A 26899-nucleotide genomic window follows, 5' to 3' on the forward strand; every position below is an offset into this window, starting at 1 on the left:
ATATTGAAGATGAGAAATTCGGTGTGTCCTAAAGAAAACACTCTGAAGATTTTGAAGCGTGAAGATTTACTATTTTCTGTTTCATTTTCTTCATACCTGAGTCATAGGAACACCGTACTGTTAAAGGAGGTTGAGGTAAAACTACAGAATGATTTTCCTCATGATGCTCAACCCAAGCCTAAATCTACCAAAACCTCAAACTGAGGAGTATGAGAGACACGAGGACTTTCACAGTTGAAAGTTCCGACCGTTGCCGCGCCACGCGCCACCTCACTGATCTTGTCCACCCAACGGTCATACTATTTAAGGGCATTTATGTGAAATCATGTCGGTATGCTCCCAGGCTATAAATAGCCGCCCCCACAACCACTAGCTGGTCGGCTTCTCCGAGAGAAACTGACATTTTTCATTTAGAACAACCCAAATTCCTAGTGTCTTTGAGAGAAAATCATTAACGGAGGAAATACCCCAAACACCAAACCCAAACCAAAACCCAAGTGATTGAGCATCATTGAAGAACTTGTTCCTGTGTGGAGCCGATGCTTTTTACCTTTGAGGACTGTGCATCCTCCAGACGGTTAGGCGTCATGGTCTAGAGCATCCAACAGTCAATTGTGGATCGCTGGGTGACCGAGTTTGTGAGGGTTTGGAAGTCTGCCCTGAAGACTTACCACGAGTGTCGGGTGAGGACTGTGTGTCCTTAGCTCAAGGAGAATACGGTAGGGACTGTGTGTCCCGGGATTGTGTGTCCTTTTGGTTTTAATACCAAGGTGCTCCGAACCAGACGTATAACTGTCACAACAATTGGAACTGGGTCATCAACAACTGTCTTCATTGAGCTACGGGTTATATTTTTCAACTCTTTCATTTCCTCGATTGTATGTTAAAGACTTTCATCTGTGATGTTTGAAGAATTTGTCTGAAGACTTTCTCTGAATTTCCTCATCCTCAAATTCTTCATTTGAGTTAATCTCCACCTGCTTACTCTGTACTTGCGAACTGTGCAAACCGAATCTGTTAAATTTCATCGAGTACTTTGCTGTAGTCATTTTTGCACTCCTGATCCTTTACTATTTCCGCTGCTCTAAGTTCATAACTGAGGACTTTCCTCACAAGGAATTTCCTCAGTGATGAAATTCTAAAAATCGCCTATTCGCTCCCCTCTAGTCAAAATAACAGACTTTCAAACATAACTTGGGGCGGGGGGAGTGGACGAAGGCGCCGACCTTTTCGTAGGAACCTTCTTCCGCTTCACGCCCGAAACCTTGCTCATCTTCTCCGCCGGTGGAGGGGTAGAACGCGCAGCGGCGGCGGCGCCCGGCGCGCGTGCCTTTACGGCGGGGCCAGCCGGATTGCTGCCGTGCATGACAACGTTGCTCTGCCGCTTGCGGGCACGGGCGTTTGTGCCTTGGGCGACGGTGGGACGACATGACCGGTGACGAGATCCGCTGGAGGGGATTACGCGTGCGCGACCTCCATGTTGGCGGGTGCGGTTGGGAGGCTTCCATGGCAGCAAAGAATGGCGGGGAAGATGGTCCGGAGCGCGTGGTGGCTGGGTAATAGCTGCCGAGAAGGGGGGAGCAGGAACGGCCGCGTGGAAATTTTCCTCGCGCCAAATCTGGCTGTGGATAGGGGGCGAGCTCGGATCGGCCTATCACCCCGTGAATTTAAAGATTAAGGGCGAACTTTTGCCGCGCTCTAGAAAATTTTTACGGGTCGGACGCTTACGCAGTGTGCTAGAGATGCTCTTATACTTGAATCCTCCCATAGCCCACCGTCACACCAATAGTAATTCCATCAAGTTCAAAAGGGGCTAACGTTGAGTGACCAAAATACCAGCTCGTTCAACATGATTTATATATTTTTACAATCCAACTTTAGCTTTCCATCTCCACAAAAATTCACAAAGCTTCAGAACACGTGCACTGGATAGTTCCCCATCAGGGGTTAGATATATGGCCAATGTCACTAAATAAATGGCAATGAATTGACATGCAAACTATCAAATGTTAGGTGCCCAGGCACCTAGGTGTCCCAAACATTTTATCTACAAATATCGTGCTTATGAACTTATATATTTAATACTCTCAAGTTTTAGTTATATATAATATCCAATTATATGTATATTTTCATTATCTATAATTTACATGGTACGTGTATGTTTTTCTTAGGTATAATACCTCGGATTTGCGTATATTTTCATTGGTATATCATCAACACGTACATATTTTTAGTAGGTATAATACCTACCAATATGTACATGTGCATGAGACATATTTCAGCTTTGCATGCGTGGGAATTGTCTTTAAATTACGCATGTTTGATGTTATCTTTCATACAATTACAAATACTTAACATTATATAAGGACAGTCTTGCATGCAAATTTATAAGGAAACAAATCAACAATTATAAAAACTGCCTGCAACCAAATGCATTAACGGGTTAGATCAGAACAAGGTGCCCAGACACCTAGGTGCCCCAAACAATTTACCTATATATATGTGTGTGTGTGTCGAACATTTTCCAAATACATGACAGACTTTTTTTTCAGTATGCAATGAAGTTTTTCACATACACGCTGGATATTTTTCCAATACACGGTGAACATCTTTTAAATACATGCAGTCTTTTTAAAAATTTGTGAATATTTTTTGAATAGCTGATGAACATTTTCTAAATACGCTACGAACAAATTTCAAATATGCAACAAACATCTTCTTTCTGAATATGTGGCAGACATGTTTTGAATATTCAGTGATTATTTAAATACAAAAGAAACTTTTTTTTCAAATACACGATCAAAATTGTTTCTAATATGCGATGAACAGTGTGGCAATACCTTTGAAATGTTTCTTTTCCCTCTTTTAGTTTATTTTTTTCAAAACGAATAAGACATAAAAATAAAACACTATTTTTAGAGAATATATACAACTAAAGGAAAAAAAACAAAAAATAGAAACAAAAAGAAAAAATAACCAGGTGTGCATGTGCTCCTTTGCGAGTGCAGCGTATATGTATTTTTTTAAGGGTGCGTGCAGCGCGTATGCGTTGTGCGGAAGTGCGGCTGTTTTGCAAGCTGTGATCGATTACAGGTGAGGCATTGCAGCGCTAAGAGCATCTGTAAAACCATCTCAAACAGTCCGTATGTTTAATCTTTGGTATAAGTGTCCAGATCAACAACCAACAACACATCATACAAGCTTTTCAATGTAGTGTATGTTAATCGTATATAAAATAACTAAGTGGGTTCATTAAATATTGAAGAAATAATCATGATAGCCTCAGAGCTTGTGCGTTAACTGTTGCTTAGTTCATACGATGTCATTCTCTTTCTTCTTTTATTATACGTCATGTCATTAAAATTATCTACGTGACAATTTTACCAACGATGATCATACGATCATTGAAGATGCCCTAACAGATATCTTAAACTGAGGTAAACTGTAAAAATCCGACGATTGTACGGATTTGATCTTTTTTAGGTCAGAGCCAGTATTATCGGTTATATGCAAAACTGTACACATTAAATACTCCATTTCCTTTGCTAGATATTTTGAGCCGGTCAATATAGGCACGTTTAGTGAAGAGCTTCCAGTTGGGACCTGGAGTCGGACATGGAGATTTTCTTGCGAGCTCATATGCTTCCTCATAAATAGTAAAATCAAAAAAGATAATAATAATATTTAAAATAAATTGAATTTTTTATTGGTAAACTTTAACAAAAGTTTTACACGCTTACAAAATTTCAGCTCCAAATAGCATTTCTGGAAGTCGTGGTGAAAAAACAAAATCGCTGCTCCAAATATGCTAGTTTTGGATACATTTTGGACTGTTGATTTTTTTTCGTTGCGACTTCTAGGAATGTTATTTCGTGCTGAATTTTGATACGCATGTAAAACATTTGTCAACGTTTACCACAAAAAAAAGTTTAAAATGTTTTGCGTTATTTTACTACTTTTTAATTTTACTGTTTATGAAGGAGCATTTGAGCTCGGAAGTAGAATATGACTTACTTGAATCTTTCTTTCGGATTGCAAGGTCATCATTGATGATGTCAAGCAGAAGAGTGCACCGCCCTATGGAGCTATCTTGCATGAAATCATGCACGGGAAATCTACTTTCATCACATGTAGTATTATTCATGAATTTAGGACTTTGAATATCAAGGCTTACAAACTCATGAAGCATGCATTATCTCTAGTAGGTGTATGCTATGTTTGGTTAGATCGGCCCAACGGTTTTTCTTTCGTCCACACTAGTGGGGACAGGGCCTATAGTCCCGGCCCGTAAGGGGCTTTAGTCCAGGTTCATCAACTGGAACCAAAGAGGCGGGACTAAAGGCCTAACCTTTAGTCCCGGTCCTGTTTCAAGCCGGGACCAAAGGTGCTCCACGTGAGCGTCTTGGAGCGCCCACAGGGGCAGGCCCTTTAGTCACTGGTCTTAACACGGACCGGTACTAAAGGATCCGTCTGTTTATTTTGTTTGTTTGACCTAAAAAGGTACCTTATTTATTTATTTTTCAAATTTTATTTTTGAATATTCTTTGATTTTTTTATGTTTTATTTCAATTTTTAAATCTTTGATTTATTTGACAATTTAATCTCTAATCACCCATCCTCACTGCTCTAGCGTAGATTACTCATTTCAAATTGTATAACTTCTCGGCCGGTCACCCATCCTTTCACTGCTTCAGCCCGAGCACGCTTAACTTCCTGGTTCTATCACCCCTAGTTGCCAAATCTGCACTTGTTGTTCTCCTGACAATAGTAAGCTATCAATCCTAAACAACCTAGGGTTTGATGTCATGTCACATGATTTAATTTTTTGAATTCAAACAATTATAAAAATAAACAAAATAAGTAATAATAATAGTGAATTTCAATGAAAACAACCTAAAGATTTTAAATAAAATTATTTTTTCTTATTTTTGTGGAAAAAACTTCTTTTTGCCATAACTTTTTTTACATTTGGAATTTTGAGCATCTGAGAAAACTTCATCGGGCAAGCCCCGGTGAAATCGATTCCCAATTTCCTCTAGTTTGTTTTGATATATTAAACTTTTTTTTGACGTCGTATGCAAAAGTTATGGCCGTTTTACATTTTTCCCTTTTTTGAAAAAACGGTCAAAATTCATATCTCAAAATTTGTATACCAACTAGGCACTAAAACCTAACTACATCTCAAAGGATTTTATTTTTTAAAGATTTTAGCATTTTTGTTTATTTTCTACAAAACTAAAAAAGACGGTCCAGGGAGGGTAGAGTTTGAAAATTTCAGAATCCCCCTTTGGCCAAGAGTCCAATCATACCCGTCGACTACATTTGCTAGCACCGTCCCCGCCAGAATCACAACTAAGGTTAACCAAGCTAGAGTTAACCCTTTCTAACTTTATTTGCTATGTTGAGCTAAATGACCCTGAAATTGAAAAAAACTATAATGAACTCTGAAAATGTTGAAACTTGGCATGGTATCATCATTTCATCCACATAGCTTGTGCTAAAAAGTTGAGACGGTTACGACAAAAACTGGATGCATTTCGTGTACAAACTGGACCATCTCCTTCGAAGTATCACGGTTTCGGACGAAAACCCATCTGCTAGAAAGATATTTTATTTTTTTACTTATTTCAACTTCACACATTTTCTGCATTTTGTGCATTCAATATAAACCATTAAAAACCACATCCTAAATTTCGACCCTTTATAACTTCATTTGCTATTTTTCATGCATTTAATGATTTTTTGACCTAAATGACCTTGAAATTGAAAAGCCCGACAAATGAACTCTGAAAAGGTTGAAACTTGACATCGTATCATCATTTCTCCCACATAGCATATGCTAAAAAGTTGAGAGGGTTACGTCAAAAACTGGATGCATTTCTTGCACAAAATGAACAATCTCTTTCGAAGTATCAGGGTTTCGAACGAAAACTCATCTATTGCAAAAGGGATTTCATTTTTTTGAACTTATTTGAACTCCATACTTTTTGTGTGTTTAAAATACACCATTTAAAGCCACATCATAAATTTTCAATATTTTCTGACTTCATTTTGTATTTTTCATGCATTTACTTACCTTTTTGAGCTAATTGACCCTGAAATTGAAAAGCACTACAAATGAACTCTGAAAAGGTTGAAAGTTGTCATGGTATCATAGTTTCACCCACAAGGCATGTGCTAAAAAGTTGAGAGAGTTACGATAAAAACTGGATGCACTTCGTGTACAAACTGGATCATCCTTCGAAGTATCAAGGTTTCAAACGAAAACCCATCTGCCACAAAGGCATTTTATTAAAATGATTTTAATTCCAGACTTTTTATGCATTCAATATGCACCATACTATAACATGTTAAAATCTATAGAAAGTACTAAATAAAAATAATAAAAAACAACAATTAAATGACTGAAACAACTATATAAGAAAAACAATATTGTTTTAATTAAAATCCAAATTTAAATTATTCTAAAAATAACCAAATAAATCTTACTGTGATAACAATCTAACAGATGACTAGGAGAAAAAAGAATTAAATTAAAAACTATTTGTAAACTCAAGTTATTCACAATTTGGGTTTGAAGCAAATTTGAACAAATTCAAATTTAAACCATTCAAATTTAAAAACTAATTGCACAAACACAAACTAGACAAAATTTTGAATCTAATGCAAAAAGAATCACTCAAAAAAATTAAATATCCTAAAAGATATAAGCAATTTAAAACAGAAACTACAAACAGAAATAAAATTTAAAAACCCTTTAGTCCCGGTTCGTGTCTCGAACCGGGACTAAAGGTCTACCCTTTAGTCCCGGTTCAAGACACGAACCAGGACTAAAGCCTCCAAACCCTTTAGTCCCGGTTCGAGACATGAACCGGGACTAAAGGTCCCTTTTGAACCGGGACTAATGACCGACCGGCGCCCTTGCCGTTCGAACCGGGACTAATGCTAACATTAGTCCCGGTTCGTAATGAAACCGGGACTAATGTGTAAATTGAGCTGGGATGGAAGCCCCTTTTTCTACTAGTGCCAAGGCATAATAAAGAGTGTCAGGAGTTTGCCTAAACAAAAACTTAGGGCATTGCATATGCACCAATATGTGTGCTAAAAGTACAAACTGAAATATAGGTATTCGAACATGATTATATTTTAAAACTGGATTTCTTTCAGCTACCCATATCTTCTCTCTACTCTACTCATAATGAATTTACCGCTAAAAAAAGGTACTCAAAATATGGGTATGTATGCTATTGAAGATGCCCATCACATGATTTGGAGGAAAGATCTGGGGAAGATTGCACGGTGGGGAAAGGAGAAAGAGGAGTAAAGTTCGTGTGGTGGCGATTGTGGACGGTTGGGTTGTCGCCCAGTGGGCCCCAGCTTAGAGCAACTCTAGCACACCCCGCATCCCGTCCCGACCCGGCAAATAACTGTCAAAATGCGGGTCGGGGCGGAAAAACCTGCACGATCAGACCCCTCATCCCGCTCCGACCCGCAATTTTTTTTGCGGGACACGGCAAAATCTCGGCCCCAACCCGCGTATTCGCGGGTTTCCACCTCGCCGATGCGGTGCCATGCATATGTACGAAAGCGGTTGGTGGGGGGACATTTAAGCCCGCGCTTTCGCCCACCAAAACATATTCGGCGAATATGCTCTTTTACGGGTCCGTTATGCGGGGTCTGCATCCGCGTCCGTGCGCGCTGGCCTGCGTAGACGTTTTTATGCGAACTGCAAACACGTTTTGCGGGCCCGACGAATGCAAGGTCTGCTAGAGTTGCTCTTATGGCCACACATGATTGCACCACACAATTTAGGGTTGTGGACTATGAACGTGCACCCCAGCTTGTTTTAAGAAATAAGCATTGGAGAACTTAGTATAGTTTTTTGCCATTATTTGGAGAATGTGGTATATTTTTTTGCCATGCTTTAAGAAATAATGTAGTTACAGTATTTGTCTTCCAGATCTCAGCCACTGGGACCTTATATTGGACGGTCAGGAGGGGCCTGAACATGTGCCAGTCTATGTCATATCTTTCCGAAAGCACAGTATCCAATTCCTCGATCAGAAAGTCGCGGAGTCTTTTTAGGATAGCAGGGATTCCAATAATGCCGTGTTTAGACAATAACAAGTGCACATGTTCACTAAGGAAAATGCTTTTAAACAGAGTTTACAACTTTTAAAAAGCATAACTGGACGGTACATGTTCCACGTTAGGTAGTAGGTCCTTCCGCGAACAGGGTGCCCGCGAGCACTTTATTTTAGTACGCAGTTCAAAAATCATATTTTAAAAGTTTCAAAAAATACTAGTAATTGGTAATATGGAACTATACTACACATATGTAAAGTTTGATGATGAAATAAACAAACATGTGAGCTACATAAAAAAATCATTATTTTGAAATCATAATTTTGATGATGTAATCCAAGCATTTATCCTTTTTGTGTAGCTCACACCCCAACTTATTTCATCATCAAACCATGCGTGTATTACACACACATAGTACCATGTACAAATTGTTTTACAATTTTATTGAAATTCAAAATATAATATTAGAACCATTCAAAATAAAGTGCTCACTGACATCCCAAAGTGTCATTTTTCTCAAAATTGCTTCAGGAATGCAAATACTATATTAGCAAAAAAAGAACAGGTCAAACTATCACGTTTTTCATCTTCCCAACCAAAGAGCTCTCCTTTCTTTCAGCTGTTTGAACTGCTAGCTCTCTCGTCTTCCTCTATTTCTCCTGAAATTTTTAAAACATTTTAGAAGTTTTGTTTTGAAAATGAGGTTAAAGCCTTCTGTCTTTGCATCATTGTGATACTGTTGGGTAGCCAACCAGAAGTCACGCCCGGGCCAAGTGTGGTGCTATAGTTCTCAATAGTGCCAAATAATGTAAATATGATTACAGTTAAGAAATAATTTAATTATCACTGCCCAGGCCAACGCCTTAATTGTGTGGGGCTTGACTACGCCAGTGGATGCATACAGTCATATTTATTAAAATTGATGCAAAACAACAAGGACTGTTTAGGTATGAAATTAACAACTACGACTACGTGAAGTTGTTGTGCAACAACAAGGACTTTCATCGACCTCGCACCACTTCCATCACCCGAGGCCAAAGATGACTCGGACAAGGACTTTCATTGAGATTGCTGAGACCAATCAATGAGAGCCGCCAATTCATCAAGGTAACGACGTAAGTTCGTCACTGTTGAGTCCTACTTAGAAAGACAAGAACAAGAGTATTCATCCCCAAAATTGAACTGGTGCTCCACTCACCATCTTGATGATCTTCTATTAGTCGTGCTAGCATGTACTCCATGCCACGCCGTAATGGCGCTAGTGAATGGGTGAGATGTCCCACCTTAGACAATCGCCCCGACCATTGGGGACCACCCATGCCGTGACGTGGATCTATCCACTTCCAGTCCACACCAACACGAATCCTCCTGCATGAACACCACGACACAGGGTGGCTGCCCGACATCCTTGGTGTGAACTAGCTTGAGGGACTCCACCATGTCTGAAGACGATGGGGAGCCACCATTACTCCCTGGACCCATCGGCGTTGGAAGTTGGCACGTGTAACCTCCCCATGTGTTGGCTGACACTCGCATCAAACGACTTATGCTCGTGCTCAGCCGACCGACAGGAATCAAGCAAACGCTCGCGCACCGTAGTCCAACCCGCCGTCTTGATATCCTGCAAGAGCACATGCTGTTGTAGCACTTGCATGATAAGTAAAGTATCAAATCCACATAGAGCCAAAAGTAAAGCAATACTAACCACATAACTACGTTGGCAGTGACGCCATACACACCCAAACCAGAGTTTGGAAATAACTTACTATATAATGTGCTAGGAAAATGGAATTAAATGGATTTATCTAGACAACAAACGGAAAGGTAAAACATGAATTAAAAAGGTACTAAGTTAGTATGGGGGATGCTTGAGTAGTAAATTGTTCTCTTGGTTTCGAGAGTCATCACTGCTCATATTATCTATGCAACAAGTGTGAAGCATAGATTTATCTCATATACTAAGGTACTCTTCATGTGCATAAGTGGCAGATCTAGGTACAAAATATGTTCTACTCCGTCGAGGCGTCATCCATGATCGCTGTGGGGGCAGGTACTCGACAATGATATCTACGACAGCGGACGCGCGCGATAGTGAGGACGGAGTACGTCGATGGCTCACACATGGGGAAATGAAGAACAAACGTGGCAGGAGGGCGATCGATTTGGTGGATTTTGTCAATTTGGTGAAACTAGCAAAGGAGCTTGTGCGTTGTAACATGAGAAAAAAATACCACACATCCCAAACTCAATAACCATGACTCAAGGTCCTCATAGGTTCACATCCTTTATTTCATCACATGACATCCCATGTGTGTCGCCTCTTGTCGTCTTCCCACCCTCGCCGACAGTGGCCTTAGTGCTCATGCAATCACAATGCATTTGAATGTGGTTAATCCTAAGGAATCTCTCTCTCTCTATCTTAGCATAAGATGAAAAAAAATCTATGAGATTCTGGTGAGGCGTGCATGCATCTCCAATCTGATTTTGTTTAGGTGTTCAATTCCAATCCAGCTCAGCACCGACACGAAAGAAAGACAAATCATGCACAATTGATTAAGATTGCATCCTAATAGTATTTCAAAAAATTTAACAGGCAAAATAACATCATATTCACATTCTTCACATTTTTTAATAAAATTGCAAATATAAAATGTTAAATTTGGATTAGAATTCAGAAAATATGGATATTTAAAAAAAAATTGATACGGACCACGGATTGATTAAGGTAACTACACGGGGCTTCCTAAGAAAACAAAAAATTGTTTTAAAATAGGTATGTGGGTTCATTAATCGAAACTACAATGGTTGTTTCTGCAAAATACTTGATGGGAAGGAAGAAGCACAAATCCATTTTTCAGGGTCTGTAAAAACCTTTATTATGTCTCAATGTTCACACGGATACAAACTAAATCGGGCAAAACAATAAGCCATATACGGCGCCCAAAGGGGAAAGAACAAGCCGTTTTAGGGTGGTCCAATTTGTGTGGTCCGACATGGCAGACACATCTCGACCTCACTATATTTTCCATGTATATGGGCTTGATATAAGAGTTATTAGTCGGCCGATACAAATAGGGTCAGTTTGAGGGGACTGACCGAGTCATGATTCTATAACCGAACACTAAATCGAGTCATCCATTCAGACGTATAGAAGGCATTTTAGAATCCTGGTCGTAGATACTCTAAAAGACCTAGGGATTACCCACAAAAAAAGAACTAGTGCTTGATTTGATCCAAGATGGAAGATGTGGAAAATAGTGTAGAAGTGTATGCCTTTTAGCAGGGATGCATGCATGTTTATAAAGGCACAAGGCCGCGGTATTTTGATGCTTGTGATTTGCATTGGATTTTCTGTGAAGAGGAACGGATGATGCAGTACAATGTAGGTAAGTATTTCCCTCAGTAGAGAACCAAGGTTTATCGAGTTAATAGGAGTAACAACCAACCCCCATCTTCAGCGACTTCACATAAGAGAAGCAAACAATTGCACCCATCGTAGGCAAGAGGGTTGTCAATCCCCTTGTCTCGTTATTTGAAAGCAAGTAAGTAGTGTGGTTGGAAGTTGCAAAATGAAAATTAAATAAATGCATCAAGGAATTGTAGATTTGTAACTTATAACTGAATAGACCCGGGGGCCATAGTTTTCCATAGTGGCATCTCTCATGAAAATAAGCATATGGTGGGTAAAGAAATTATTGTTGGGAAATTGATAGAAAAGTGCATAGTTATGTGATATTCCCGGCAATAAGCAAATAGGCCGACTCCTGCCTGCACCTATTACTATTACTCCACCCATCGACCGCAATCTAGCATGCATCTAGCGTATTAAGTAAAACACAGTAATACTTGGAAAACATTGACATGATGAACTCACCCCATCGTTTTATCCTTAATGACAACAATACAAGGACGTATCTTGTCCCCTTGCTGTCACTCGGATATATAAATTTGTTAGATTGAACCCACTACAACGCACCCCTCTCACTTAAGAAAGATCAATCTACTTGGCCAAAGCAAATAAATAGATCAGAGAGATTTACGAAGCTATAATAATCATGCACATAAGAACCATATTTAGAATTCGAAGAAGACTCAAATATTTATCATGAATAATCTGAACATAATAATTCATTGGATCCCAACAAACGAGTCCCACAAAAGAATTACATCGGATAGAACAAAGAGAAGATGTGATGATCATTGTATTGAAGATCAATAGAGAGAGATAGCCATCAAGGTACTAACTACGAACCTGTAGGTCTGTGGTGAACTACTCACACATCACCATGGGAGCAGCAAGGATGATGTAGAGGTCCTCCGTGATCTGGCCCCCTTCGGTAGGGCCCCGAAAAAGGGTTGCAAATGTGCACACGATGGAATAGAGACTTGCATTGCTGAAAATTGTGTTTAGGATGGCTCTCTACGGTTTTTGGCATATTTGTGAATTTATAGGATGAAGAGGTATTCCAGGAGGCAGCCGAGGGGAGCATGAGGCAACAGGACATGCCCTACCGCCTTGGTCGCACCCTGTTGTCTCGTGCCTCCCGAAGCTTCCACGTGTTCTTTTGATCCAGAAAAAATCACGAAAAGGTTTAATTGCAATTGGACTTCATTTGGTAGTGTAAACCTGAAAAGCCAAAAACATGCAGAAAATAGCAACTCACAGTAGGCACTGGGTCAATAGGTTAGTGCTCAAAAATAATATTAATTGGTAAATAAACTACCAAAAAGTATCCTAGAATGATAATATAATAGCATGGAACAATAAAAAATTATACATACGTTGGAGACGTATCAGCATCCCCAAGCTTAATTCTTGCTTGTCCTCGAGTAGGTAAATGACAAAAACAGAATTTTTGATGTGACATGCTACCCAACATGTAATCTATTACAGGTTTGATCATTGAGAAACGATGAATTAACAAAAAATCAATGTAGCAATGCTAACAAAAATAACTAGCATAATCATCAATTTTAAAAACATACGATCCTTAAAGAATGTTCATCCCCTATTCATTTTATCATATAAGTATAGCATGGCTCCATCCTCTCTACATAAATACACATGTTAAGCACCATAGTGCCAAGTCAGGCAATTTGATCGTACTTTTAACGTGCTTGAGATTTTTATTACTTGACCAATATATGAGCGCGAACCATGGATATATCATAAAGGTGGAATAGAATATGGTGGTAGGTTCCAAAGGGGTTAAAGTGGAGAAGAGAGTCACGCATCAACTAGACGTATCAACGGGCTATGGAGATGCCCATCAATAGATGTGAATGCAAGGACTAGAGATATAAGTGTATGAAAGCTCAACTTAAGCTAAGTTGGTGTGCATCTAACTTGCTTGCTCATGAAGACCTCGGGCATTTGAGGAAGCCCATCAACGACATATACAAGCCAAGTTCTATAATAAAAAATTCTCACTAGAACATGGAAGTGGCAAAACAAGAGACTCTCTATATGAAGAACATGGTGCCACTTTGAGGCACTGAAAGTGTGTTATGTCGACTAGAGGGGGGGTTGATACGTCTCCATCGTATCTACTTTTACGAACTCTTTTGCCCTTGTTTTGGACTCTAATTTGCATGATTTGAATGGAACTAATCCGGACTAACGCTGTTTTCAACAGAATTGCCATGGTGTTGTTTTTGTGCAGAAATAAAAGTTCTCGGAATGTCCTGAAAATTTACGGAGATTTTTTCTGGAATAAAAGAAAAATACCTGCGCAAAGATCCACCGGAGGGGGCGTGCTAGTGGGCCACAAGCCCACAGGCCGCGACCACCCCCCTAGGCCGCGTAGTGAGGGCTTGTGGGGCCCACGTGGCACCATCGCCCCCAAACTCAGCTCTATATCTTCCGTCTCGCCCGGAAAAAAAATCAGAGAGAAGGTTTCATCGCGTTTTACGATACGGAGGCGCCGCCACCTCCTGTTCTTCATCTGGACGGCAGATCTGGAGCCCGTTCGGGGCTCCGGAGAAGGGAAATCGTCGCCATCGTCATCATCAACCTTCCTCCATCGACAATTCCATGATGCTCTCATCGTTCGTGAGTAATCTCATCGTAGGCTTGCTGGACGGTGATGAGTTGGATGAGATCTATCATTTAATCGAGTTAGTTTTTGACGACGATTGATCCCTAGTATCCACTATGTTCTAGATTTATGTTGTACTACTTGGCTATGCTTAATGCTTGTCACTAGGGCCCGAGTGCCATGATTTTAGATCTGAACCTATTATGTTGTCGCCAATATATGTGTGTTTTAGATCCTATCTTGCAAGTTGTAGTCACCTACTATGTGTTATGACCCGGTGATGTCTACTACGCAACCTTATCCTTGTAGACGTTGTTGGCCCTCCAAGTGCAGAGGTTTGTAGGACAGTAGAAATTTTCCCTCAAGTGGGTGACCTAAGGTTAATTTATCCACGGGAGGCGTAGGATGAAGATGGTCTCCCTCAAGCAACCCTGCAACCAAATAACAAAGAGTCCCTTGTGTCCCCAACACACCTAATAGAATGGTAAATTGTATAGGTGCACTAGTTCGGCGAAGAGATGGTGATACAAGTGCAATATGGATGGTAGATATAGATTTTTGTAATCTGAAATTACAAAAACAGCAAGGTAACAAATGGTAAAAGTGAGCACGAACGGTATTGCAATGCGTGGAAACAAGGCCTAGGGTTCATACTTTTTCACTAGTGAAGTTCTCTCAACAATGATAACATAATTGGATCATATAACTAGCCCTCAACATGCAACAAAGAGTCACTCCAAAGTCACTAATAGCGGGGAACAAACGAAGAGATTATTGTCGGGTACGAAACCACCACAAAGTTATTCTTTCTGATCGATCTATTCAAGAGTCCGTAGTAAAATAACACGAAGCTATTCTTTCCATTCGATCCATCATAGAGTTCGTACTAGAATAACACCTTAAGATAGTTATCAACCAAGACCCTAATGTCACCTAGATACTCCATTGTCACCTCAAGTATCCGTGGGTATGATTATACGATATGCATCACATAATCTCAGAATCATCTATTCAACCAACACATAGAACTTCAAAGAGTGCCCCAAAGTTTCTACCATAGAGTCAAAACGTGTGCCAATCCCTGTGCATAGGTTCCCAATGTCACGAACCCGCAAGTTGATCACCAAACATACATCAAGTACTCACATGAATCCACGTGTGCCAACCCATATGCATAGGTTCCCAATTGTCACAAACCCGCAAGTTGATCACAACCGATAGACACGTGCAAGACATACATCAAGTGTTCTCAAAGACTCAATCCGATAAGATAATTCCAAAGGGGAAACTCAATTCATTACAAGAAGGTGAGGGGACGAACATCATAAGATCCAACTATAGTAGCAAAGCCCATGGTACATCGAGATCAAGACATCTCAAGAACACGAGAGAGAGATCAAACACATAGCTACTTGTACATACCCTCAGCCCCGAGGGAGAACTATTCCCTCCTCATCATGGAGATCGTCGGGATGATGAAGATGGCCACCGGAGATGGATTCCTCCTACGCCAGGGTGCCAAAACGGGCTCCAGATTGGTTTTTGGTGGCTACAGAGGCTTGCGGCGGCGGAACTCCCAATCTAGGTTTCTTTTTGGGGGTTTCTGAATTTATAGGAATTTATGGCGGTGGAATTCCGTCAGTTGGGCCCACACGGAGGTCACAAGCCTGGTCGCCACCACCGAGGGGGGGGGGGGGTGGCGGCGTCAGGGCTTGTGACTCCCTCGTGGCTCTTCTGGCCTTCTTCCAAAGCTTCAGGGGTCTCTTGTGGTCCAAAAAAATCATCGTAAAGTTTCATTCCATTTGGACTCCGTCTGAAAATGGGCCAAAAACACGGAAAAAACAGAAACTGGCACTTGGCATTGAGTTAATAGGTTAGTCCCAAAAAGATATAAAATAGCATATTCATGCATATAAAACATCCAAAGTTGACAAGATAATAGCATGGAATCATAAAAAATTATAGATACGTTGGAGACGTATCAAGCATCCCCAAGCTTAACTCCTACTCGTCCTCAAGTAGGGAAGTGATAAAGAATGAATTTTTTATGTTGCATGCTACCTAGCATAGTTGTCCTTTGTAACTTCTCTCACGTGACATGAATGTTCAGATCCGTTAGATTCAAAACAATAGTTTGCTATTGACGTGGAAACAATAATAATTCAAGCAAACTAGCAAGGTAATCATGAACTTTCAAAATAACAAGGCCAAAAGAAAGTTATCCCTACAAAAGCATATAGTCTGGCTATGCTCTATCATCATTGCACAACGAATTTAAATCATGCACAACCTCGGTATTGGCCAAGTAATTGTTTCACACCTTTACTTTCTCAAACCTTTTCAACTCTCACGCAATACATGAGCGTGAGCCATGGTTTTAGCACTATAGATGGTGTGGAGTGTGGTGGAGGTTGCAAGACAAAAAAGGAGAAGATAATCACATTAACTAGGAATATCAATGAGCCGTGGAGATGCTCATCAATAGATATCAATGTGAATGAGTAGGGATTGCCATACAAATGATGCACTAGAGCTAAGAGTATGTGAAAGCTCTTAAAGAAAACTAGTGGGTGTGCATCCAACTTGCTTGCTCACGAAGACCTAAGGCAATTTTGAGGAAGCCTATCATTGGAATATAAAAGCCAAGTTATATAATGAAAATTTCCCACTAGCTATATGGTGGTGACAAAACGAGAGACTCTCAATCATGAAGACATTGGTGCTTAATATGCACAAGTGTGGAAAAGTGGTAGCATTGTCCCTTCTCTCTTTTTCTCTAATATTTTTTTGGTGGGATCTTTGGCCTTTTTTTGTGTGGGCATCTTTGGCCTCTTTTATTTCCTCACATGGGACAATGCTCCATCAATGATGATCATCACACTTTCAACTCAAAACATAGAGCAACGATGACTCTATATGGAATGCCTTCGGTAGTGTACCGTGACAATGATCTAGCATGGCATAGACATTAATGGAAACATCATGCTAGCTATCTTACGATCATGCAATGGCAATGTAGACGTGGTGGCACATGCCATGGTGGTAGTTGCATGGCAATATATCTCGGAATGACTTTGAAAAAACCATAGTAGGTAGGTATGGTGGCTGTTTTGAGGGAGGCTAATGGTGGGTTTTGTGCACCGGCCAAAGTTGCACGACACTAAGAAGATAGTGATGGTGGAAGGTGAAAGTGCATCTAAACCATGGACTCAACATTAGTCATGAAGAACTCATATACTTGTTGCAAAAGTTTTATCAGTAATCGAAACAAAGCATTCAACGCATACTCCTAGGGGAAGGGTTGGTAGGTATAAACCATCGCACGATCCCGACCGCCACACAAAGGATGACAATCAATAGACTAATCATGCTCAGACTTCATCACATAGAGGTTCACCATACGTGCATGCTACGGGAATTACTAACTTCAACACAAGTATTTCTAGATCCACAACACCTTACGAGCATGACTTCAATATTACCAAAACCACAACTCAAAACTAATTGAGATGAATCAAACTTATCCTAACTATTCAATGCACATGAAGGTGGAAGTTTTCGTATCCCTTTGGATAACTACCCCTTTTGAGACTACTTTCAAAGCATAGATCAACTACCAAGCCACGCACCGCTGTGCTCTAAAAGATATAGGTGAAGCACATAGAGCAAAAGTATCTTAGTTCAAAAGATATAAGTGAAGCACATGTGAGCTGAATTGTCTACCAAAGGATATAAGTGAAGCTCGACAAAATCACGGTGAGTGCATGTCTCTCTCTATAGGTGTGAAGCAAGGATGATTGTGACACAACAAAAAATAAAATACTCCTACGATACAAGACGCTCCAAGCAAAACACATAACATGTGGTGAATAAAAATATAGCCCCAAGTAAAGTTACCGATGGATTTAAGATGAGAGAGGGGATGCCTTCCCGGGGCATCCCCAAGCTTAGGATTTTACGGCATCCTTGGATCTCTTGGGGTGCCTTGGGCATCCCCAATCTTGAGCTCTTGCCACTCTTTATCTCTTTGTCCATAAGAACTTCACCCAAAACTTGAAAATTTCACAACACGAAATTTAAACAGAAACTCGTGATAACATTAGTATGAGAAAGAAAACCACCACTTCCTTAGCTACTGTAGCAAACTTAAATTCTACTTATGATGATGTTGGGTTACTGTATTTTCAATCTTTCATGGCTAATACCCCCCGATACTATCCATAGTTTCATCAAAATAAGCAACCAACACAATAAAAACTGAATCTGTTAACAGCAGACTGTTCTGTAGAAATCTGTATATTTCGTATACCTATGTTACTTTAAAATTCTGACAAATTCCGACAGTCTTAATAATTTGCGTAGAAATCAGCAGCAAAAAGAATCAACTCAAAATCTCTTACAGAATAAAAATGAAAATTCGTGTCGTGAGCAGAAAGTTTCTTTCTTTTTCCAGCATGATCAAACAATCATCACCAAGACTAATCATAATCGTTTTGCTTGGCACAAACACAAAAAGAAACACAAAAGACACAATCATAACAGAATTATGATGGTGTGGAGAAAAAAACAGGAAGAAAAAAAGCAAAGAAAAATTTATCATTCAAAGTGGAAGAACTAAAAAGATCATCTTCATGAAATATATCATCCCCAAGCTTGTGGCTTTGCATATCGTTAGCATCATGGGTATTCATAGAATTCATGCTAACAACATTGCAATCATGCTCATCATTCACATATTCTATACAAGCATTCTATGTAATTCTTCTTTCAGCACTTGAGCACAATTTTCCTTCCCATCATGCTCACGAAAGACATTGAAAGGATGGAGCATATCAGGCATCCTCAATTCCATTTTTTTTGTAGTTTTCTAGCAAAAGAACAAGAAACAAAAAGATTCGATTGCAAGATCTAAAAATATACCTTCAAGCGCTAACCTCCCCGGCAACGGCGCCCGAAAAGAGCTTGATGTCTACTACGCAACCTTCTCCTTGTAGACGTTGTTGGGCCTCCAATTGCAAAGGTTTGTAGGACAGTAGCAATTTTCCCTCAAGTGGGTGACCTAAGGTTTATCAATCCGCAGGAGGCATAGGATGAAGATGGTCTCTCTCAAGCAACCCTGTAACCAAATAACAAAGAGTCTCTTGTGTCCCCAACACACCTAATACAATGGTAAATTGTATAGGTGCACTAGTTCGGCGAAGAGATGGTGATACAAGTGCAATATGGATGGTAGATATAGGTTTTTGTAATCTGAAATTACAAAAACAGCAAGGTAACAAATGGTAAAAGTGAGCACGAACGGTATTGCAATGCGTGGAAACAAGGCCTAGGGTTCATACTTTCACTAGTGAAGTTCTCTCAACAATGATAACATAATTGGATCATATAACTAGCCCTCAACATGCAACAAAGAGTCACTCCAAAGTCACTAATAGCGGGGAACAAACGACGAGATTATTGTCGGGTACGAAACCACCACAAAGTTATTCTTTCTGATCGATCTATTGAAGAGTCCGTAGTAAAATAACACGAAGCTATTCTTTCCGTTCGATCCATCATAGAGTTCGTACTAGAATAACACCTTAAGATAGTTATCAACCAAGACCCTAATGTCACCTATATACTCCATTGTCACCTCAAGTATCCATGGGTATGATTATATGATATGCATCACATAATCTCAGAATCATCTATTCAACCAACACATAGAACTTCAAAGAGTGCCCCAAAGTTTCTACCAGAGGGTCAAAACGTGTGCCAACCCCTGTGCATAGGTTCCCAATGTCACGAACCCGCAAGTTGATCACCAAAACATACATCAAGTACTCACATGAATCCATGTGTGCCAACCCATATGCATATGTTCCCAATTGTCACAAACCCGCAAGTTGATCACAGCAGATAGACACGTGCAAGACATACATCAAGTGTTCTCAAAGACTCAATCCGATAAGATAACTCCAAAGGGGAAACTCAATTCATTACAAGAAGGAGAGGGGGAAGAACATCATAAGATCCAACTATAGTAGAAAAGCCCATGGTACATTGAGATCAAGACATCTCAAGAACACGAGAGAGAGAGATCAAAAACATAGCTACTGGTACATACCCTCAGCCCCGAGGGAGAACTACTCCCTCCTCGTGATGGAGATCGCCGGGATGATGAAGATGGCTATCGGAGATGGATTCCCCCTCCGGCAGGGTGCCAGAACGGGCTCCAGATTGTTTTTTTGTGGCTACAGAGGGTTGCGGCGGCGGAACTCCTGATCTAGGTTTCTTTTTGGGGGTTTCTGAATTTATAGGAATTTATGGCGGTGGAATTGCGTCAGTTGGGCCCACGAGGAGGTCACAAGCCTAGTCGCCACCATCGGGGGGGGGGGTGGTGGTGGCGGCGTCAGGGCTTGTGACTCCCTCGTTGCTCTTCTGGCCTTCTTCCAAAGCTTCGGGGGTCTCTTTTGGTCCAAAAAAATCATCGTAAAGTTTCATTCCATTTGGACTTCGTCTGAAAATGGGCCAAAAACACGGAAAAACAGAAACTCGCACTTGGCACTGAGTTAATAGGTTAGTCCCAAAAAAGATATAAAATAGCATATTCATGCATCTAAAACATCCAAAGTTGACAAGATAATACCATGGAACCATGAAAAATTATAGATACGTTGGAGACGTATCACCCGGCAACCCCGGAGTGACAATAGCCGGAACCACTCCCAGAGATGATCATAGTATGAGGAGTTCATGTATTCACCAAGTGTTAATGCGTTGGTCCGGTTCTTTATTAAAAGGAGAACCGTAATATCCCGTAGTTTCCATTAGGACCCCGCTGCCACGGGAGGGATGGACAATAGATGTCATGCAAGTTCTTTTCCCTAAGCACGTATGACTACATACGGAATACATGCCTACATTAGATTGACGAACGGGAGCTAGTTACATATCTCTCCGTGTTATAGCTGTTACATGATGAATCACATCCATCATACTCATCCATCACCGATCCACTGCCTATGAGTCTTTTACTACTGGTCCTTGCTATGCTACTTTGTCCAGGCTTGTCCCTTGCTACAAAAAGGATTGGGCCACTTTGCTGCTACTGTTGCTAATGCTGTTACTCTGCTGCTGCTGCTATTGCTGTTCCTTGCTACTTCGTTGTTACTTGTTGCAAGATCTTTTCCGACACTGTTGTCGGGGAAGAGTAGTTACTCGCCCACATGCAACCTACTGGCGCCATTGATACAACAGTTAGGAACAGTCTGCCATCAACAGATCGTTTCTGGCACCGTTGCTATCATACTACTTTGCTACTGATACTTTGCTTGCAAAAACTAATCTTTCAAGTGTGGTTAAATCTGACAAACTCAGCTGCTAATACCTTAGAATATTCTTTCGCTTCCCCTTTGGCGAACCAACAATTTTGGTTGAATACTCTACCCTCGAAAACTGTTGCGATCCCCTACACTTGTGGGTTATCAGGGGTGAATAGGTGATTTTTAGAAATTCATCACTGAGGAAATTCCTAGTGAGGAAAGTCCCCAGTCATGAACTGAGTGCAGCAGAAACAGTACTAAGGCAGATGTGCAAAAGTGACTAGAACAAAGTATTCAGAGTGAATCGATAGGTTTGGTTTGCACAGGTCACATATACAGGATAAGCAGGTGATGAATAACTCAGGTGAAGAATCTGAGGTGAGGAATTTGGGGAAAGTCTTCAATCAAATTCTTCAAACAATACAGATGAAAGTCTTCAACATGCAATTGAGGAAATGAAAAGGGTTGAAGAAATAGAACCAGTAGCTCGATGAAGACAGTGGTTATTGACCCAGTTCCAACTGTTGTGACAGTTGTAAGTCTGGTTTGGAGCGGCTTGGTATTGAAACCAAAGGACACACAGTCCCGAGACACCGGGTCCCTACTGTATTCTCCTTGAGCTAAGGACACACACAATCCTCGCCCAACACTCGTGGTAAGTCTTCAGGGAAGACTTCCAAACCCTCACAAACTCGGTCACCCGACGATCCACAATTGACTGCTGGATGCTCTAGACCATGACACCTAACCGTCTGGAGGATGCACAATCCTCAAAGGTAACAAGCTTCGGTTTCACACGGGAACAATCTCTTCAGTGATGCTCAATCACTTTGGGTTTTGGGTTTAGTTTGTATGTTTGGGTTTTTCCTCACTTGATGATTTTCGCTCAAAGTCCTCGAGGAATTGGGCTGCTCTAAATGACACATATCAGATTCTCTTGGAGGAGACAACCAGCTAGTGGTTGTAGGTGGCGTCTATTTATATCCTGGGATCATCCCAACATGATATGACATTATTTCCCTTAATGATATGACCGTTGGGTGGATAAGGTTGGGGACAGGTGGCGCGCGGCACGGCAACAGTCGGAACCTTCAACTGTGAAAGTCCTCATGTCTCTCATGTTCCTCACTTTGAGCATCTGGTAGGTGTAGTTTTGAGTTGAGCATCGTGAGGAAATTCTTTCCATAGTTTTACCTCAACCCCCTTTAACAATACGGTGTTCCTACGACTCAAGAATGAAGAAAATGAAACAGAAAGAGTAAATCTTCAAGCTTCAAAGTCTTAAGAGCATTTTCTTTGGGACTCACCAAATTCCTCATCTTTAATGTCTTCATGAGGAATATCAATTTCCTCGCAATTCCTTTGAGATCAAAGTCTTCAAGGAATGATCAAAGTCTTCACCTGAAGATATACATTTTTAGGGGTCAATATTCATCGAATAACTCAAACTCCTCAGCGACTTATAGAGCTTGTGTACACTCACAATATCATTCTCTTAACCTATAAGTCCTCAACCCACCAAAGTCACTAAGGGGCACTAGATGCACTTACAATCTCTCCCTTTTTGGTGGTTGATGACAAACAGGTTAAGTTTTCAACGGGAATAAAGATATGAAGTGTAAGTACAAATTTTGAGAAATTTGATTGCAAGATATAGAGAAACTCCCCCTGAAGATGTGCATATATGAGGAATTAGCTTTGGAATACAAATGCACATTGATTATTTATATCATGGAGATCTCCCCCTATGTATTGTAATTCATGCATGTGTTTAACATATAGTATGAGGAAGTAGAAATGTATGATGAAAAATGGTGTCTGACAAATTCAACATGTATACAATTAAACAACTTGAGGAATAAACATGCGAGGAAAAACATTAAAAAGCGTTTAAAAACGTCAGACCACCACGAGGCTTAAGTTACAACACATTACATCAAAAACTTTAGAAGAACGAGAGTTTGTAACTTAACAAAGTTTATAATAGCCCATAAGTAGACCCGCTTGAAGACTAACTCAGATTTCTCCCCCTTTGTCATCAAGTGACGAAAAGGGACAAAATACTCAGGACTAACACCCTTGAAGAAATTCAGTTTTGAGTCGGAGGAGGTGCATTGGGGTCGGCCATTGCACCAGTGTCTTCAACAGCTTCAACTTCATTGGTTGTGCAGGTTGAAGAAATTGAGTTGGCCACGAGTTGAGGAACATGGATCTTCTTGAACTTCTTCTTCGAAGGCCACAACCAGTCAAAGTCTTGCTGGAACTCCATCTCTGTGAGTTCCTCGGGAGTCTTGTGGTGAGACGGAATATCGCATGTGCGATCAAAATTCTCACGCAGGTAGTAGTGATTTTTCTTCACTGCATTCCTGGTTGCATTGAGGTCTTTCACAATTTCTCCAACCTGGTGCTTGACCCATTTGTGGTTGCGATCAACCTTTTGATGAAAACGTAGCAGTAGCTCACGACCATTCATCATGCGTGGTGCAGTGGGGCTTGGTGGTTCATGGGATATAGTGTCATCATTGGTAGAATATGACACTCGTTTGCGAAATTGTCCATCAAGGGGCCTGGTATCTTCATCAATCACTGATTCGCCTTTGCCTTCAATTTCATCAAAGGAGCTCTTGACGACTCCAATTGGAGACAGATAAGTTTGATGATTTTGAATGTCAGCTTTGTACGGAATACGTGACCTCTTTCTGATGAATTTCATGATCCAGGGAGCGGAAGGCTTTAAAATCCAGTGGTGAGAGAGCAGAGTAGGACAAAGTCCTCAGGAAGAAATCATGAAGATTTATGGGGATTCCATGTATGATGTTAAAGAGCAAATTCTTCATGATGCCCACTATTTCTTCATCATTTGAATCATGACCCTTGATTGGATAAAAGGTCTTGGCCAGAATGCTATAGACTATCCTCGGCACATAGATTAATTACTTTGTGAGGAATTTGGTTCTTGGTGGCTGACCAGGTGCCAATGGCTACATGAGGACTTGCATATAGTGATCTCCTAGTTCAGGTTCATCATATACGCTTCTGGCTCCATCCGAGGGTAATGGCACAGGAAGAGCCTGAAGCAATTCAGTTGCAGGGGCTTTGAAGTGTCTATTGTGTGTCATCCAGTCCATAATGCATGTGTTGACATCTTGAGGATCTCCTGACACGTGCAGTGTAGCATAGAACTGAAGAATTATTTCCTCATTCTAGTCACAGATTTCTGTGCAGAATTGCAGCAGGCCAGAATCATGAAGAACTCACAGGACTGGCTCATATGAGGGAATTTCCTTCATATGTCGGTGAGGAATATGCATGTGAGCAAAATCCCTTTCTCTGTCAAAGAGCACAACACTGTAGTAGTTCATTTGACTTTGAGTCCAAAATCTATTGCATCTTTACAGAGGAGATTCATATGGACTGTGGCCAACGAAGTAAAGATGTTCATCAAAGAATTGAGCCTTGTCAAACTTTGGCCTTTTTCCTTTGTAGGGTTTGATACCCTTCGGCTCAATATTTGGCTTGAAGCTGCTTCCAAGTCTTCGTCTATGTCCCCCATGAGGAATTTGAGCCACCACAACTACTGTCTAAGGATTTGCAACATTTGGTTCATCACCAGATTCTTCATTTTAAGCCGGAGCATAGTCTTCAGGCACATGTTCTCCAGTATGAGTAATTTGTTGGGTCAGTTTATTAGTTGCAGGCACAATAGTTCCTTCAACATTTTTATTTTCATGAGCTGATGCAGCTGATTCCATAGCAGGTGCAAACTTGGCTGGAGTATTGTTTTCTTCAGAGCCAGTCAAAACTTTAGTGGTAGCAGGGGATTCAGGGATTTGAGGAATTGGAGGGACCAATTGTTAATTTCAATGAGTTTGTTCCCCAAAGTCATCAAGGATCACTGGTGTGTTGCAAGCAATGTCCACAACGTCCTCTTTTTCTTTAGCAGTCATCTCAGGGTTTTGAGGAGGATGATTTGAGGCTTGAGGAATGTCATCAACTTGAATTTCGTCATCTATGGGTGTGGATGCAGCAGACCGATTTTCTTCCATTTCCTCATCCCTTTCTTGAATGACATGATCTTCACCAAAGGGTACGATCATGTATGACGGTGCAACACTGAGAGGTGTTGCATCAATTGGAGGAAATGATGAAGTAGGCAAAGTCTTCAGCCGTTTTGCCTGTAAAGACTTTGAAGGTGTTGATGCCTTTCTCTTCTTATCTTCTTTCTCAGCTGCTTTGGTTTTCTTCACTTCTGATGCAGAAGGAAGTGGGACTTTCTTCACCTTTGAAGACTTTGGTGAAGGTGCATTTTCTTCAGGCATTGCATAGCAGTTGCAGGCCTGGAAGATTCTTCAGCAGTTTCATCAGATGCAGTTTCATCAACGACGGGTAAATCAACAACAGGTTCCTCATCTTCATCAACCAGGTCTACAGTGTATCTGGCCTCAGGAAATGATGGTTGCACTGGGACTGCAACTCTGTTGTTGTACTCATCAACTGCGTCAGTAGTAGCCTTGACAAACCTCACTTTGACGCCCTTACTTTCAGCTTGAAGACTTGTGTATAAGTCAGTGAGGGTTTTCAGCTCAGCTTGAGTGGAGACAACTTGCTCTGGCGTCAAGGTTAGAAGATTTTGTTGCAAAAACTTCTCCTTTCGAACCTTTGCTCTCTGAGCTTGCTTGGCTTGCCGAGCCTTCCACTTTTCTTCGTTGACGAATGAGGTCACCATGTGACTGGGTCCAGGTGGAAGGTGTAAGTCATCAATGGGTGTGTTGGGATATTTGTACCATAGATCGATGAAATTCAGTATCACCTTTGCATCCAGTTCGAGGGGAATGGTGGAACCCTTAGCTTGTGCAACCCTTTCTTGCTTGTTTCTGATGATGGCTTGAAGGGTTTCATCATCATAATCAACACTTTCCTCTAAAGCAGAGGGGACATTGAGGACTACTCTGTTAGGACTGGGCCTAATTCCTCGCACAACAGTTGACTTTGTAACATCCCAAATTTCCTAATTTGGAATGTTTTACATTGTAGCTAAGCATCTATGCATATTGATTGAAATAAAGTTTGCATTTGAATTCTTTTGATTTTTGCTTTTGCATTTCTATTTTTTCTTCACACGAGAAATGCGGGGGAATAATTCTTGCAAGCAAGAAAGAGAGGAGGAATATGACCCTCCAAAATCAGGGGCACTTTTGAAAATATTTGAGCCAAGAAAAACCAGAGTTTTATGGAGAAAATAATTGCAAAAAGAAAATAAAGCATTTAGAGGTTTTTCTGAAAAAACATTTTTAAAAAGTTTTTATTTAGGTCTTGGAAAAATGATAAACGAGTTGGAATTTTTTTGTCTGTAAATTTTGGTATATAATACCCCTATATTTGGAATTTATTTTTTTCCCTTTTCATTTTTTTACTTTCTGTTTTTCAAAAAATAGAAAAAACGGAATCTTTTTTTTTATTGGAAAGCGC

The 26899-nt window shown here is 40.6% G+C and overlaps 1 pseudogene; it reads left to right on the forward strand.

Annotated features, from left to right (window-relative positions):
* The first annotated feature begins 1428 nt into the window (after positions 1-1428).
* LOC123450271 overlaps positions 1429-26899 on the forward strand; it is a 118156-nt pseudogene continuing 92685 nt past the window's right edge.

Source organism: Hordeum vulgare, chromosome 4H (genome assembly GCF_904849725.1).
Source record: "Hordeum vulgare subsp. vulgare chromosome 4H, MorexV3_pseudomolecules_assembly, whole genome shotgun sequence".
NCBI classification, from domain to species: domain Eukaryota; kingdom Viridiplantae; phylum Streptophyta; class Magnoliopsida; order Poales; family Poaceae; genus Hordeum; species Hordeum vulgare.